Below are 17,594 nucleotides of genomic sequence, written 5' to 3'. Positions count from 1 at the left end.
CTTAGAGACTAACCAATTTATTTGAGCATAAGCTTTCAATGCATCCGATGAGCTGTAGCTCATGAAAGCTCATGCTCAAATAAATTGGTTAGTCTCTAAGGTGCCACAAGTACTCCTTTTCTTTTTGCAGATACAGGTTTTGATTTGTCACAGAGAGCTATGCTAGACAGAAGGCTCAGGGGAATTATTCAAATCCTTAAGTTCTCTCTAAGGCCTTGTCTATGCTGGCAAGTTACTGTGCAGTAAAGCAGCTTTCTGCGGTGTTACTCCTGAGGTGTACACACTGCCAAGCTACTTTGTGTGCAGAAACTCCTCAGTTGCAGCATTGCAAAAAAAGCCACCTCGACAAGAGTCGTAAGCCTTAAAGCGCAGACGATCCGGCACTGTATTGGCAGTGTAAACACATTACAGCACAGAAAGCAATCAACTGGCCTCCGGAAGTGTCCCATAATCCCTCAAGTGGCGACTCTGCTCCTCGTTTTGAACTCGGCTGCCCTGGAGACGTGTGCCCCTCCCCTTTCAAAGCTCGTTTCTGACAGCCTTTGGGTGCTGTGCTGATCTGCTCCGGGACACAAAGCAAACCATTCATGTGGAATGCGCCTGCTGTTGAAAACAGAGGGGTGTGTGTGTGTGTGTGTGTGAGAGAGAGAGAGAGATTGCTGTGCAGAGAGCTGGGAAGGGAGGTGGGCGCCTCCCCCTGCCTCAGGACTGGTTGCTTTCTGCCGCTGTCTGAACTTACAAGACAGCATGCTGACACACTGTTCCCCCAAAACACACTGTCTCTTCCCCCCCCCGTACACACACGCACTCCCTGTCACACACTCTGCCTCCCCCCACCCCCACTTCAGTTGAAAAGCAGCTGGCAATGTAGTAGGATGCCCATGGAACAGTGGGAAACCTGCATTGTGGGATGCTGTGCCTGCCCCATGAGGCATTGCAAACCCTTCCCAAAGCCCCCTGCGGCCAGTTGCACCGTGAGATAGCGACCACAACGCACTGCTGGCTTTGCCATTACAAGAGCTGCTACTGGGGATGCACGCCACCATCACAAGAAGCACAGTGTGGACATGCAACAGCAGTTTAATGCCAGCGCTTTAATAAAAGGGGTATAACTTCTTGTGCAGAAACTTGCCAGTGTAGACATACCCACAGGGCGTCTACACTGCCCACGTTACAGTCCAGCCACGGCAGTGCTGTGACGTGGGCAGGGTAGTCACACTTTATTGCTGGGGGAGAGCTCTCCCGGCGACGCAAAATAACCACCCCAAACAAGCTTTATTGCCAGGCCCTGTCGATACTGGCACTTTTCGGCACTAAAACTTTTGTCGCTCAGGGGTGTGTTTTTTTCTACAACCTCTTATGACAAATATGCTAGTACAGAAGTACAGTAATGCAGGCATAAGGCCCTCACAGGGAATACCACTGGCCCAGAGGGCATTCTGGAGCAGAACAACGATGGGCCAGAGGAAGAAGGAGGTGGGAAGGGACATGGATGGAGCAGTCCAGTGCCTTGGGTAGTCCCACGCTGCCACAATGCCCAGAGGAGTCATGAAAGCTAGGGTGTAATTTAGGGGAGTGTTCAGTACTGCCCTAGGATATGTCTGGGCCAAACTGGCCCCTGGCAGATACAGATTCAGATAGGCACAAAGCAGCCCCCTCAACTCAGTCCCTATGCTAGCCAGAGTGTCTCTGCCAGGATGAATTCCCTTCCTTGTCTCTACATTTGGAAGTATATAGGATTGTTTTTGCAAGAGTTAATACAACAACTTGGCCCCATTGTTTATTTTAAGCTTTCATATGGCTTGAGTTTCAAGGAGCTGCCAGTTTCATGTTAACTGCAGTGGAGATGTCTAGCTTCAGGGTATGGGTGTTGTAATGACTGCGTTCCACCTCATCCAGTTGCTATATCTGAATATGTGCTCAGAGAGCTGCAGCTGCTGTCAAGAGGCATTGGGGGCAGGATGAGGAGATTAAAAAGGCAGCAAATGGTGATATTCTCCCAGGAACTGATCCCATCTCTCTCTCCCCTCTGCTTGGGTGAGTCTGAAGCATTATGAGCCTAGTGTGCTCTGGGCTGTAAAGTTGTTATTCTTGGGGGTGTCCCTGACCCCTTTAATTATAGTGATTTTTAGACGAGAGTCCCCTATTTCCACCCAGCTGCAGTTGACGACTGCTTTTCCCTATCTCCGCATTTCTGTTCACTGGTGGTTTGACCTTGGACCTCAGTTGCCTCTTCCTTTTAACATCTACCCCTTTCCCTCCATTCATTGTAACTAATCTATAAAATTCCTTGCATCCATCTTCACTGCTTTTAAAATGTCAACTCTTCCTTTCCTTTAGACCTTGTCCATATCTCTTTCTGCCTTCCTGGATCTCTGCCCTCTTCTTGCAAGTAGCTGTCTCTATATTTGCCTGACTTCCTTACAGAAATAGCATGTCATCATGCATTATTCTACACAGAATACTTGCTGGAGCATATGATTATTGCCCAACACATGGAAAGGGGTTTTTCTCCGCTCTCCCAGAGCAAAGTTCAAATGAGCAAAAGTCACTTTTCTCCTCCTGTTCAGTTGTAATTACTTCCTGCTGCCTGTCAGTGCACAGAGCCATTGGTGGCCCCAGAGCTCCTGATCTGGTTTATTTTTCATTTGCTGCCTGCTGATTAGCTGTGGAGTGAATGAGTCCAGGCAGCTTTGTTTCTATCATCTGCAGTGAAAACAGAGCTCAAAGTCTGTGAGGGTGCAGCAATGGTATTGCATATGGTGGGCAGGACACAGGAAATTTATATCTGTAGGAGATCCAGACTTGTAGAGAACTGAAAATAGGAGGCAGCTGAAGGAAAAGAGGTGCTGCTGTTCTCTTTCTGATCTTGGAGGCAGTGCTAGAGAAGAAGTAGTATCAGATGGAGAACCAATTATTCCAGGGGCTGGCTAATCTCTTCTTGCTTTTGAATTTCATGCATTTACAGGAAGATTCTGAACTTTCTGACTCATCCTCAGTTGTGCTCATCTCCCCTCACGACATTGTGGTGTTGCACTACTTATGCTCCTTAGAATTTACTTTCAAAACCAGCAATGATTCCTTTAGACAACAGTTTATCAGTGAACACAGATAACCTTCCTGATGGAAGCATTTAAAAACACTGGCAACGGCCTTATGTCACAAAGTTGTGTTTGCCCTGTGGTCTCTGCCATCTCTCTCTTTCACCACCCTTCTCCCTAGCATTCTTTGGGCTGACCTCAATAACCTGTGCTTGCTTAACCACCAACTCAGCCAAAACTCTGGTGTGTGCTTCTGTTTTTCCCTCCTGTCTTGTCTGCTGCAGCAGGCTTTTGTGTCTACTTTGCATCCATCTTGCCTAAACTCTAGCCTCTCCACTATCATTTCTTGGCAGGTCTCTGAGGATTTGTCTCATATGATTCTGATGGGTGCTCCTTTCTATCTTGTGCTAAAAGGATTGAGCTGGAAGTTTTTTACCTTGGCATTTAAGGCCCCCTAATCTAGAATGCGATCATATTTGTGTGATTTGTTTGCTGCTGTTTCTCTGCACACCTATCAACAACTTGCACTCAGTTTCTGGTAGTAACCACAATGAGGTTTGAAACCGCCTTTCTAGAGAACCTGGCTTTCTAGAAAAATTTGATAATGAATTCAAATTTTGATACAGATTGGGATTCGTTGATCTCATTTATGTTGAGCCTGAGCTCTAAATATTGGGCCTTTGCTCAGTGTGGTGGAATTGTCTCCCTGGTGACATTCATCTTGCTGATTCATTATGTCATCCTAAAACAGTTTTACATTTAAAAAAATCATGTTACACCCTCACCTGGGCAATAAAATCAGAGACTACTAGTATAGAACCCACCCTTTGTTAGAACGGACCATTAAATGTTATCTGCCTAGAAGGATTAATGATGCTAGCAATCTGTGTCAACTCTCCCTAATCTGAGATCCCTATTTGCCCCTGGCCTACACTGACCTTATTATAAGTTATGGAGAGGGAACAGGAGCCAGAGACTCCTTGGTTTTCATCCTTGCTGTGCCAATAATTTGTTGTGTGATCTTTTGCAAACTGCTCACCCTCTCAGTGCCTCAGTTTCCCAGTCTAAACAATGGGAGACAGTACTTCCCCCACTTCACAGCATTGGGAAGAGAATTATGAAGCTATATTTGCAACGTACTTAGCATTTACAAAACATTTTATATCTGCAGTGTTACCTCATTTCAGAGAAATTAATACAACATTGCTTAGCTTTTTATATTATGCAGCAAAACCTATCTAAAGCAACCAGCAAGAGTTCCAGCACTGTCTCAGTTGCACTCATGATGATAATAAACTGGCCTGTGTATGTACGTCACTGCCATCTACTGGACAGAATCAGAACTGCTCAACTGTGTGTCACAGACCCTGTGTTCTGCTAGATTCTTCTTTTAGTTCATACTCGTGGAATAGAAGGGTGGGAATTCTGTCCTTGCTGTTACAGTAGTGTGCAGCACAGTGATACATGTGGAGTGACAGTGTTGCCAAATCTGGTAATATTTGCAGGTATAAAAATGTCATTAAAAAAAAATCACACCCCAGGCCTCAGGTGTAGTTCTAGGATGGCCCCTGACAGATCCCCAGAATCTTGGCCATTTAGGTACCTCCAGAACACTGTGGGTGTGCCCTCCACCAGCATGACCTCTCAAGCACAGCGTGCGCTAGCTCATGCTGCATAGAGGACACCATTTTAAAGAGCAGGACCCTCTGTCAGTACTGAAAACAGGACTGTCTGGCTTAAAACTGAATGAATGGCCTGCGTAGGTCATGCACGTCCTCTTTTCAGTCTTGCTCTCACAGTTGGTCACAGCGCTATGCGCTGATGGGCGGGTCCTGGGCCATGTACAGTCCTCAGGATGGAAGGGGAAGGTGTGAAAGACGCAATGAGAAGTGCGTTATCAAGCTGCTATAACTGCCCTGCAGTTATAGGGTGGCAGACTTGGGCCGAGGGAATAGACCATGGACGTAACTGATTCCTTGGTTGTCCCTCCCCAGGCACTAGTCCCTGTGCTGGCCTCTGCCAATCCCCCCGCCCCTGGCTCCCATGCTGGCTTCTGCCACCCCTCCCAGCACTAGCCCCTATCCTGACCCCTGCTCGCCCCCTCCCAGCACTAGCCCCTATCCTGACCCCTGCTCGCCCCCTCCCAGCACTAGCCCCTATCCTGACCCCTGCTCGCCCCCTCCCAGCACTGGCCCCCTATCCTGGCCCCTGCCCGCCCCCTCCAGCACTAGCCCCTATCCTGACCCCTGCTCGCCCCCTCCCAGCACTAGCCCCTATCCTGACCCCTGCTCGCCCCCTCCCAGCACTAGCCCCTATCCTGACCCCTGCTCGCCCCCTCCCAGCACTAGCCCCTATCCTGACCCCTGCTCGCCCCCTCCCAGCACTAGCCCCTATCCTGACCCCTGCTCGCCCCCTCCCAGCACTAGCCCCTATCCTGACCCCTGCTCGCCCCCTCCCAGCACTAGCCCCTATCCTGACCCCTGCCCGCCCCCTCCAGCACTGGCCCCCTATCCTGGCCCCTGCCCAGCCCTCCCAGCACTGGCCCCACTGCTATGGATCTCCCAGGCTCAGGGAGGTCAGGACCCAGGCGCTGCTCCTTTAAGAAGCGCGACACTTCCTTACGCAGGAATCTGACTCTTCTTCTCTCGCACTCCACCGCCTCTCTCCGGTTAGCCAGTCGGAGCATACTTCCGGCGTAGCCTCCCAGCCTATCGCTGCGCTCCACGAAAGGCAGCGCCGTTAGGGCGTGGTTTAAGGCGGGAGAACAGGCGAGTGGCAGCTCCGCTGGCCAATCAGAATGCGACATAATCGCCGGCGCGGGAGGTCGGTTGCTGGCTCAGTCAATGGGGATGTCGGGGTGGGGCGCAGCTGGCGCGCGGTAGATAGGCGGGCGGGCGGCCGACCAGTTCTCGTTAGGGCACGTGACGGGGGAGTTGGGCCTGAGGACGGCGGCTGCGGGGGGCGCGCGGCGAGGTGAGTGTTGTAACCCGCGCCCGGTAGAAGTGGGGGGCGGGGCAGGGCCTGCATTTCCCCCAAGCCCGTCGGGAGGCTGGGCAACGGTCGGGGGTGCCGAGGGAAAGGGCTCGCCCGCGGGGCAGGCTGGGGTATTGGCGGGGTGAGGGCAGGAGGGGCCTGGGTGTATGGGGAGGGGGTTGTATTAGTGGGGCAGGCAGCGACTGGGAGAGGGTTTGGGGGGGCGTGGCAGGGCCTGGTATGAGGGGAGCGCATGGGCGGGGGGAGGGGGCAGGTGAGGCGCAGCTTGGGTGGGTCTAGGCCCCTTCGAGAACTGTTGCGGTGCGGGGGGCCTGGGCCTGTAACGGGTGTGCGGGGTGTGGCTAGGCACGCGGGTTGGTGAGTAGGTGTGGCTCAGCCCTGGAAGCATGGGGCCCTGGGCGGTATGGGGAGGGTGTGTGAGGCAGTCCTGGGGTGGGCATGCCGAAATGGGAATACCGTGGTTGGGTACACACTGACTGAGCCAGGGAGAGGCCAGGCTGAATTGGGAGTCCAGAAACGTGAGGTGAATGGTGATTTTAGCACGTGTAGTCCAGTCTGTTGTGCTCACAGGACTCTACGCAAGCAGCGTAAGTGACCCATGCACTTCTATTAAACCCTGTTAGACTTAAAACAATTGTGGCGGACAACTACTAGTCCATTCTGGTAGATTCTGAGATTGTCTACTCCCCCCAGCCATGAGAACAGGCAGTGTGACTGACACAGACCGTCCAGGGAGAAGCTAATACGGCATTTAGTCGTCCCAGTGTGATATGCAACAAAGATTATGGGTTTGGGTGAAAGGGATGAAAGACAGATGTAGAGTTGTTGGGCTTTTAATATTGGTTGAAAGTGGGAGGTGAAGTCACTAGGATTCGATCTCTTGTTGTAAAAATCAGGATGTTCAGAAATGGCTCTTCTGAACAGACAGCTCTGCAGAGGGGGATGTAGAGAATGAAAGATAATATCAAGACTGTGGCAATATGAATGGAGCTAGGGCGAGAAGGGAAACAGATGGAAGTTACTGGAAGGGAAGAGCTCAAACAAGAGAAATAAGAGCCACCAGGTGTGGAGGAGGAAATGGAAATTAAACAATATACCTAGTAAAAAGCATGGGAGAACAAAAGTGACCTACAAAGTGCAGACTATTCAACCGCACCTCCTTAACATTTGCAAAATTAAAACGTATACTTCCTGAACTTAAACAACTGTTTTAGCTGCGTTCATCTTTTTCAAAATAGTATGTAACTGGGACCCTAGCTCTTGTTCAACATTGGGTGTGCCCTCATACAAACCTTGGATTGAAGCAGATGCTTTCTATCTTGCTCCCTGCTAATCATCCTGAAAAGAACAAACTTCCCATTCAGAGTTGAGGGAGAGTTCTCTGGACCGTACAACAATAAATGCTACAGGTGATTGGATTATGGAGTAAGCAGCCATCTGCTTTTAGAGTAACAGCCGTGTTAGTCTGTGTTCGCAAAAAGAAAAGGAGTACTTGTGGCACCTTAGAGACAAACCAATTTATTTGAGCATAAGCTTTTGTGAGCTACAGCTCACTTTATCTGGAACTTTAGCTGAGCTGACAACTGCCTTTAAGTGTCTTGTTTGGATATAGCATGAATTAATTTCTCATGGCAAATACTAGATAGTAATAGTAAATATTCTCTAAAATGTGGAAGGTAGTTGGGTTATCTCTGTTAGCAGTGCTCTTTTGTTGCTGCAGATATTCTTTGCATGTGGTTATATTAAACTGCAAATCATTCTAGCATGAAGATATTTGTGTGCACTTGAAAATCAGGCTTAGGAGTGTTCTTGAATAGAAGAGTGTTTTTATTAACTACTCTGATTTGGCAATAATCTTGTTATCTGCCTCTGGGTGTGGTGCCCCAAAGCACTTGAGGGTTGCTTTGTAGGCAGAATGACAGTGACCATCTGTGCTCTAGTGAAATTGGAGAGGTAACACTAAATAGGATTATACATTTTTTTTCTGAATAGCAACCACTGAGAACAATGGAATATTTGACTTTGTGTACAGCCTGATGCAATTAGAACTGACTTGCAAAACTCTCATAATGGTCTCTTCCAAAGAAAAGGTGAAGTGAGCTGTAGCTCACGAAAGCTTATGCTCAGATAAATTGGTCAGTCTCTAAGGTGCCACAAGTACTCCTTTTCTTTTTGTGAATACAGACTAACACGGCTGTTACTCTGAAATCTTCCAAAGACGCTACTGTTGGAATCCAGCCATGATATCACCTGGATTTAGCCAAAGCACTTTAACATAATTTTAAAGTAATTTGGACTCAGATTCAGGATGTATGTATAAACTTCTTAAAGAGACTCAATAGAAATTAAGTTTACAAAATAAAACGTATTGAAATTTCTCTGCAGCATCTGTAATCGAAATATGGCAGTAATGGGGTAGGGTCTGAGATGTTCAGTAAAATCGACCTGGTTTCTCATTTTAAGATGAATAATGGTAAATAGAAACCCCAAACTTTCTTAGCAGGTATAAAATCTCTCAAAAGTACTCCTTAATGTGACAGATCCCTACGTTCCTTTTAAAACCTCATTTCAGCAGATTTCTGCTCTTAAGAATTCACTTTTATTTAATATTTCCAAAATAGACTGTTAATGTCGTCACCCCCCCACCCCCGGTCTTGATCTGTGGCATTTGTCCTCTTGTCTCTTCAGTGCTTGTCTTCATCTGTTTAACTTGGCACTATACTGGAGGAACTCTGTTGTGGCTGGAAGGAAAGCTGTTGCTTTTCATCCCAAGACAAATTTGAGTTGGTTTGTAGACATGACAGCCAGACCGTTAAGAATGCTTTTCCCACTAAAGATTTCTTGTATCTTGAGATCTCCATAATTTTTTTTTAAGTGCTACAAGCCTGTCTGCCTTGGTTTAATGGTCAAAAAGCCTGCAGTTCTGCCACTGATCTCTAAGGGCTTTCAGGTATGCATGAATGACTTTTTTTTGCTGATGCAGTAGTGCATAATTCCTTTCCTTTCCTACATCTCCATTGATGCAGCTTATTTTTGGAAGCTGATGTATCTGAAACACTCCTACTAAAAACAGACTTTACTTGGGTGTTGTAGATTTCTTTTTAATAGTAATTTCTGAACTCATTGGTAGGCTCATGATGGCCCAAGGGAAATCTTTGAAGATTCCAAGTAAAGCTCTGGATACCTGGCAGTACTTGTGAAGTTTATTGGAGCAGAACAGCTCCGAAACACATGCTAGGTGGAGATTGCCAGTCTGTGGCCTATTATAGGAAACAAAAATTAAGAGCCTTAAGATATAAAATTTAAAACTTAAATTCCGGGGGTCAGATCTTTGTACAAAGCAGGTAGAAGCAGGGTCTGTCGGTCTACCCATGAGCATGTTCACTGTGTGTGATGTCCTATAACTGCAGAGCTTTGAACACACACAGTAGTATATAAGGGCAAAATATTGTGTCCTAATCCTTCCCATACCATCATACTCTCTCACCCTTCTGTCATGTTGATTGATTGCTTTTCTCTGCAGGTAAGTACATACAATTTCTGCATCAGCAGCATCTTTTGGAATAAATCTGAATGTTCATACAACTAGTCAACATCATATGTTCTTTGTATTAAGTCAAGTAGTCTGGGGGCTACTTATTATAGTAGCCCCCAGAAGCCCCAGCTGAAGTCTGGGCCCAATCATATTATGTGCTATGTAAGGACATAATGAGACCTCTAAATAGACACAATGAACAAAGGGTGGGAGAGTGGAAAATATATTCCCATTTTATAGGTGGGGAAACAAGCCAAGAGAGTAAGTCTTGGCATAGGTCATGTGGGAAGTCCATTCCCAACTTTACTGTGGAATGTAGGTCTCATGAGTCCCAGTCTGATGCTGCAACAATGGGGCCATGTTTCCTCTTTGTTATAGGCTACATGTACAAAGGATACCAAGCAGTGATTAAGCTGATTATAGTCCAAAAATTCACTTGCTATCAGCTCTTCTTGACTTGGTTGTAAAAAGAAATGCTGTATCAAATGGGCAGAACTTTGGGCAGCACAAAAATGCCAGTAAATAAGTTCAGATGCCTTGTAACAGGGAAAATTCTGTCTATTAACAATTTTTAGTGTTGTAAATCTTCACATTGTACAACCATATACAACTATTCCTTGCTCTGAAGAGCTTATGGTCTCACATGCAAGACAGCGAAGACTTGAGTGGTGTTCCATAAGGCAGGTTGCTGAGGCGGGAAAGGTAGGAAGAAAATTGATCTAAGCCACAGGCTGACCAGTGTCCCACTGACAAACTCAGCTGATTTGGTTAATTTAACTTAGGATGGTATTTAACTTGAAGGTTTGAATTACCTGATCATTGCAAACTTGACCCAAATTCCTATTCAGTGTGTTCTGTCTTATTTTTCTGGGATCACTGCTCCCTTTAGTCTGCCTGCTTTTTGAGGAGTTCACCAAATGGCTTTATCAGGTGCCCTTGTTTTATGTACATAGCTTAAGAGAAACTTCTACTGCTTCAAGAGTTCTGGAGTAGTACTTTCTTCCCCCTGTCCACATTGTTTCATTTTAACTACACCACTGGTCAGTATTTCCATTATGACACCTAACTCTCTTTTGGAATGAAACTCTGTTCCTATTTCTACTTACTGGCTGAATAACTGTCTGTGTATGTGGGGGATGGTCAAGTGTTAGAACTCCTTTTATGGTGTTACTATAATTTGCTGTGGTTTAAAATTCATCATTATGGAGCAGACTATGAAGGCAAAGCTATTAACATCTTAATCTTTATATGCATTCATTCTTTAAGCATCTTAATTGCACATAATACAGACTCTCAATACCAAAGACAGATTCCCTCATGGATTGTCATAATGGTTTTAAGAATGTTTTCCTGGCCAGGAAAACAAGACTCCCTAAGTATGGTCTGTGCTTTCATGATTGGGCTGATGTAGGTCATCAGAGATGTTTTTATTTCAAATGTGTATTACAATAAAATTTTTTTAAGCCTCTATTTAAGAAACATTAGGGCTGCTGGGAGACTCAGTCAAGAATTTAATAATCCAACATACTCAGGGCCTGTCACTTTCAGTTTTTATTTTATTTAATTTTTCCCAGGAATTTATTGGTGCTTATTACTACAATAACAAAACCAGGTGAAAATTGGTGCAAAAACCTTAATTTCTCTGGATAAGTATCAGGGCTCATTTTGATGGACTGAAGGACGGGGGGAAAAAGTATTCAGTAAATGAAGGCTTCGATGAATGGAATTCAATATGGTTTGCTGCAGAACGAAAACAGAACTCAAAACACAATGCCACTTCTGAGTTTAAGAAAACAGTATATCTAATCTCCAAATAAAACTTTTTTAATTTGAATAAACAGATTGCTGTTGTAGACTTAGAACTATTAGCCTATAAATATTTACATTATTAATTGGGCCACACAATTTGCAGCACATACACTAAACTTTATGCTTCCTGTTCTTTAAACTTTCAAATACTTTTTTGAGTTCTGAAACAGATTTTCACTTTCTTCCTATTTCAGTGTGTAAAATCTTTAAACAGTTATCTGCTAACTGCTTGAAATGTGTATTTGGTAGGCACAAGATTCATCAGTATGTTCAGATGTGCATGCACTTCAAAGCTTGCATGCATGCCAGTTTGTGTGTATCTTCTAGACTAATACATCAACAGACACCTTTGCATATACACATAGACTAATGTATTATCATAATACATTATTTCATGCAATGTATTGTATTTTCCTAATAAAACAAGTTATTTTTCACATATTTGAATGATACGGAAGTAGGGTGAAAATCGGGGAGGGGGGATGAATAATGCTTTTTGTAAAACCTGGGATTTTTTGGTAAAAATTTTTTTAAACTGAAAAGGGGACTTAAACATACTCCATTCTTCACTCATTCTGAAGTACCCTGGTGTTGTAGAGCTCCCCTTTAAGTGTTGCCTGTGTAGATCCATGCTCCTGGGAGAAGCACATCCTGATGCACAAGTTCAGAAGCACAGAAGAGGTGTCTGTTTTGACCATTTTCCCCTCACTCTAAACCAGCGGTCTCAACCTTTTTATGCACAAGATCACTTTTTTTTAATTTAAGATCTACCCAGGATCTACCCTGCCTCGCTCACCCCATTTCCTCCCTCCCTCCATCCCTCGTTGTCCCCCTCCTTCCATCACTTTCACCAGCTGGGGCAGGGGGTTGGGGTGCAGGCTCTGGGCTGGGACTGAGGGGTTTGGAGTGTGGGAGGGGGCTCTGGGCTGAGCCTGGGGAAGGGACTTTGGGGTGCAAGCTCTGGGAGGGAGTTTGGGTGTAAGGGTCATATGGTCACACTGCACCTCATCTCATAGAATCCACTGGACGTTTCATGAGTTTTACTTTTTGTTAGTGTCATTTATGGTTTATAGATCCAAAATCCTTCAGGGATTGTCACAACTCAATGTAACATTCTCAACTACTGGGTGTGCATTGGCTGAACCTGGGGCAGTGGGTTGGGGTGCAGGAGTGAGGGGTGCAAGCTCTGGGAGGGAATTTGGGTGCAGGAGGGGGCTTGGGGCTGGGGCAGGGGGTTGAGGTGCAGGAGGGGGTGTGGGATGTAGGATCCAGCCAGGAGAGCTTTCCACAGGCAGCTTGCGGGGCTCAGGCAGGCTGCCTGCCTGCCCTGACCCCACGCCTCTCCTGGAGGCTGCTGGCAAGTCTCTGCAGCCCCTGTTGGGGCAGGGAGCGACAGCAGGTCTCTCTGTGCTGCCTGTGCCATCCTTGCAGCTCCCATTGGCCGGGAACAGGGGGATGTTGCCAATGGGAGCTGTGGGGGCGGTGCTTGCAGAGAGGGGCAGCGCGCAGAGCCATGTGCTGCCCCTTGCCCCGGGCTGCAGGGGCGCATTGGCCCCTTCGGGGAGCGGTATGGGACTGAGGTAGGCAGGGAGCCTGTCTTAGCGGCAGCCACACTACACCAACCGGGAGCTGCTGGTTGGTGGTGATCGGGAGGGAAGTATAAAGAATAAAGAACCACGACCTTTCCCAAAACAGGTAGGCAGTCTTGTGCTTGACAACCACATACCTTTTTAAATTGGGCATCTTTTAAGTTGGGACTTCATCATAATTCAACTCTGGAAATGTTGAAATTGGAATGATTATACCTGAGGTGGAAACTTGAGAGCTAAAATCTGGCCTGACTTATACCTCAGACAAATGCATTAATTTTAAATGGCATAGCACAGAGGAATTGGTAAGGCAGAATTTGACCCCTGGTAACTCTTGATCTGATTGGTGAAGCATTTCCCTGTAAACTCTCTAGTCACCTGGTGATGTTCAGTCTAACATTCCAAATGAAATGTTGGAGGCTCTTGCTTCTCCACTGGGCAGTATCCTTTGTAAAATCCTGTGGGGCACTCACTTCCTACAGTGGCCAGTGAGCTAGCGCAGAGACCAAATTGCTTACCAAAAAAAGAGCTTGAGCTTTTAAGGATAGCAATGTTTGCTTTGTGGTTGTGGATTTATAAACTCTGTTCCTTTGATTTCATATTGTGGTTCTTCAGTCACAAGACAGACACTTGACTCAGGTTGTGCCCCAACCCTAGTAATACCCTTGCAGAGTCCCAGAGACCAGGCTCCAGCTGGAGCCTGAACATCTGTACTGCAATTAAACAGCCCCATAGCCTTAGCCCCACAAACCAGTCAGCAGACACAGGCTAGCATGGGTGTTTAATTACAGTGTAGGCATACTGTATGACAGGGGTAGTCAATTCTTTTTTGCCAAGGTCCAGATTTCTTAGTCAAGGTAGTCGGGGTCCAGACTCCAGAGAAGAAATAAAAACAACCCCATAATAATAAGTAAATAGATTTCAGGGTCTCTTAAAGAGTCTGGTGGTCTGAGCTGGCCTGCAGTCCACCTACTGAATACCCCTGCCCTGTGAGGTCAATGACCGCTCTGAGATTCTGAATGTGGTTTATGCATAGTGCAAAATATATATAGCTGTTGCGTAGTGATGTGTAATGTCTTCTCCCTTTTAGTTGTTGGATGAACTGAGACCTGTTTAACACAGAGCTGCTTGGTGCAGCAACTGTCTGGTTGGGATGTTGCCATAGGTAGAAAGCATATAATACAAGCTGAAGATGGATTTAGCGTAGGACTGTAAAAATACAACGTTGCTATAGTCTTAAAGCTTCCCTTTTTGTTTAAAGATTCTATTCTATTTTTTTCTAATCAGACTCTCTAGATGTTGCGTATGATAGTAAAATCTGAAGTTTAGCTTTCCCCCTTGAAAGACTTGACGTTCTCAAGACTTGTTTCTTTAGAAAGTTGCAACATTTTGTTCTCAAAAGCATATATGTGCACCAGATAACATTGTTTACAAGCATACTGTCAAATTGCCCACATATAAGAATTTTCAATATGTAACAACAAATTATTAGGAGAACTTAATTGTGGTCTCTTTGGCCTTGCAGTTGCAGCTCAATTTTAGAAGGAAGCTGAGACATAACTTACTGTAAGTAAACAAGTGCACAGTGTGACAGAGGTATTGTATGAGCAATCAACAAATGACATTATGCTGAAACTTGTCATTTGAATCTTTTGTGATGTGGCAATGATGACCTACAAAATTGCTGGCAGTGCTACAGTACTGTCTTATTTGGAACTGCAGAGTCTCTTGATTTGCTTTTTGTCTTGGGTTTTTGCAACCCAACAGATTCATTGATATAGGTTTGCAGACTTGTTTAAGTAACTGGTTTAGCTTTCTGCACTGATTCAAGTGTTGAGATTTTTGTTGAGGGAGGAGGGATGGGATTTTTTAAAAAAGCAATGTTTAAATTGCTGTACTTGTGCATAGGAATGCATTTTAGGCTCAAACTCTACTGTTCCTGTAATGGAATACCTGCAGATGATGATGGCAATGCAAGATGTTCATCTGCCTTGTATCTGTCCTCAGAATGATCTGTCAACTTTATATAAACATAGTGTTTTTTTTTTGTTGTTTTTTTTTAAATAGTGGTATCCTTCCATGGAGGGAGACATTTCATGTCCTTGATTCAAAGAAACAATACTGTCTGTCTGTGGGAGATACTTTTGTACGTGAGCAGCAGAAAATTACAAGTTTTTTGGGGGGAGACTGGGGGATAAGGTGGGATTCATGATCTTGAAGTTGGAATCTTTATCTAGAGAACACCTAGTAAAAACACAATGTAGTAAGGCTACCTAAAAGGAATACTGTACTTTTCTGCTTTGCACTTAGGCACAATAGTAATCGGTAGGGGTGGATAACAATATAGGGTTGTCAGGGATTTGCTGTCCGCTCCCTGTGTCAGTCTACTTATTTGGGAACTGCACATTCTCCATCTCTGTTTCTTCTGTTCAAGAAGTAAAACAATACTTGCAACACCCCAAAATATCCTTCTCAGTGAGTAATATCCTTTGAACTACAGCTCTGAGAGTCTAGCAAACATTGGTCATCACCTTATGCTCTGGTTACTTCAGAGCATAAACTTTAATGAGCTATCTAAAAACGGTTACAGTATCATGAGTCTTTGGATTCTGGATTATTTTTCTTATTACTCTTTTGTGGGGGGTGGGAATTGAAACTACTCTTTAATGGGACTCAAGTGGCTGAGTATATCTGGTGAGCTTGCATCAGCACACAGCCATGTCTAGGCCTCTGTTGGCAGCATCAATTGACCATTTTAATATAGAGTGGAGGAACAAAAAATGGGGTAGAGGGGAGCAGGGACAGAAATCAGGGTCTTCAGATGAGGGACAGTGGCCTTCACAAGCTTTCTGATGGTGGGTGGATTGATTTTTAAATCACTAATTTTAATTGACTTAAATCAGGAAGCAGAAAACTTGATTTAATTTTTTTTTAAAATTTGCTTTGTATTTGTACTACTTTGTTTTCCTAAAGAGGTTGATTCTCATTATGGATTTTAATGGTTACCATGTTGATTTGTAACTAAATATATAGCCTTTACACTAACTTGGTGCTTCCTTTTTGCTAACTGGGGAAAAACACTATATCTGTAGTTAAGCAATTACGTTGTGTATGCAGTGTACTTGTAGCCATGTTGGTCCCAGGATATTAGAGACTCAAGGTGGTTAAGGTGATATCTTTTATTGGACTGACTTTTGTTGGTGAGAGACACAAGTTTTTGAGCTGACACAGAGCTCTTCTTCAGGCCTTCAAGGGGTATGTTGAATTGAAGACGAGCTTTGAAAGCTGGAGAGCTTGTCTCTTTCACCAACAGAAGTTGGTCCAATAAAAGATTTTACCTTAACCACCTTGTCTCACTTAATATGTTAATATTTACATTATTTGTTTGGAAATGGTGGATGAACTTATTTACTAGATTAATATTTCTACTTGTGATGGAAATTAAAATTCAATTATGCACAAAACAGCACTTTAAAATGCTTTTATTAAGTATACTTGATACATAGGAAAGAAAAGCTTACCAAAACACACTTTTTAAAAAAAATTCAAACTAAGGAAGCGTATGTAGTTAAACTCACTAACTGATTTGTTTCTGGTCACCATGTCATTCAAGATTTTTAGAACTAGTAGATCTCATCCTCTTATGATTTGTTTTTATTCATATATTGGAGAGGAAAACAGTTTTTTCTGTTTTTTAAACTCCCAATTGATTTCTTAATTTTGAATCGGCAAGTCATTGAATTGAACTAGTTGAGTACATGAAAAGAAAAAAAAATTCTATGCACCTGCAGAAGAGGCTACTGGAGTCAAAAGTTGGCTTAGTACTTCAAATTTTGGTTCCACATGTTTAGCCAGTGACTTCCTCCAGTTCATTCATTTGACTTTATTTTAAAACTTGTTAGTGAACATGTACTGCTTAATAATTTTATTTTTGTTTGTCACTAAACTGTTATAGTAAATTTAGGCCTTAACATAGGTTGTCACAACTTAAATCTATTTAAAAAATTGATTCAAAAAGAAAATCTGTACTTTTTAAAAAATAAATTAGATCTTTTTAACCACCCTGGTAGGTGATGGTATAAGCAGTAGTTAAAACATGTAACTGCCTATGAGAACTGAGCTGCAGAGCAGTCCATAGTGCTTCATCCTAGAGAAAGAAAGTATCTTTTTCAAGAGTGATCCTGCATGTACTGTGCCTGGCCAGTTGATCAAGGCCTGCATCACTCTTAGGACATGGCTACACTTGAAGATGTAGAGCGCTGGGAGTTAAACCAGCCTTCAGGGAAAACGCTGCCGAGTGTTTACAGTCTCAGCTGGAAGCGCACTGGTGTGGCCTCATTAGCAGCTCTTGCAATGCCACAAAGAGCAGTGCATTGTGGTAGCTATCCCAGAGTTCAGATGGTTGCAACATGCTTTTCAAAAGTTGGGGGTGGGGTGGAGTGTGACAGGGAGTGTGTTGTGTGTATGTAGGGGGAGTGGGTTTTTGGGGTGCTGAGACTGTCAGCATGCTATCTTGTAAGTTTAGACCCTCTCTCCCCCCTCCTCTCTCTCTCACACTCACATCAAGCAACATTCCACATTAATGCCTTGCTTTGTCCCGGAGCAGATAAGCATGCCAGTAAACAC

General features: G+C 44.5%; 1 protein-coding gene across 4 annotated transcripts in view; it reads left to right on the top strand.

Moving 5' to 3' along the window:
- CANX (calnexin) overlaps positions 1–17,594 on the top strand; it is a 57,470-nt gene that overhangs the window by 20,261 nt on the left and 19,615 nt on the right. The window contains exons 1-2 of one of the 4 annotated variants that reach the window (XM_073355388.2): positions 5,932–6,014; positions 14,494–14,534. The exons of 1 other annotated variant lie outside the window; for it this stretch is intronic. The gene's annotated coding sequence lies outside the window, so the exon portion shown is untranslated. Of the gene's footprint in view, positions 1–5,905; positions 6,015–14,493; positions 14,535–15,035; positions 15,115–17,594 lie in introns of those variants that run through there. 2 more of the 4 variants (XM_073355387.1, XM_073355390.1) reach the window with 2 other exon arrangements.

The sequence above is a fragment of the Lepidochelys kempii genome, chromosome 8, assembly GCF_965140285.1.
Source record: "Lepidochelys kempii isolate rLepKem1 chromosome 8, rLepKem1.hap1, whole genome shotgun sequence".
NCBI classification, from domain to species: Eukaryota; Metazoa; Chordata; order Testudines; family Cheloniidae; genus Lepidochelys; species Lepidochelys kempii.
This window is presented reverse-complemented; position numbering and strand designations above follow the sequence as displayed.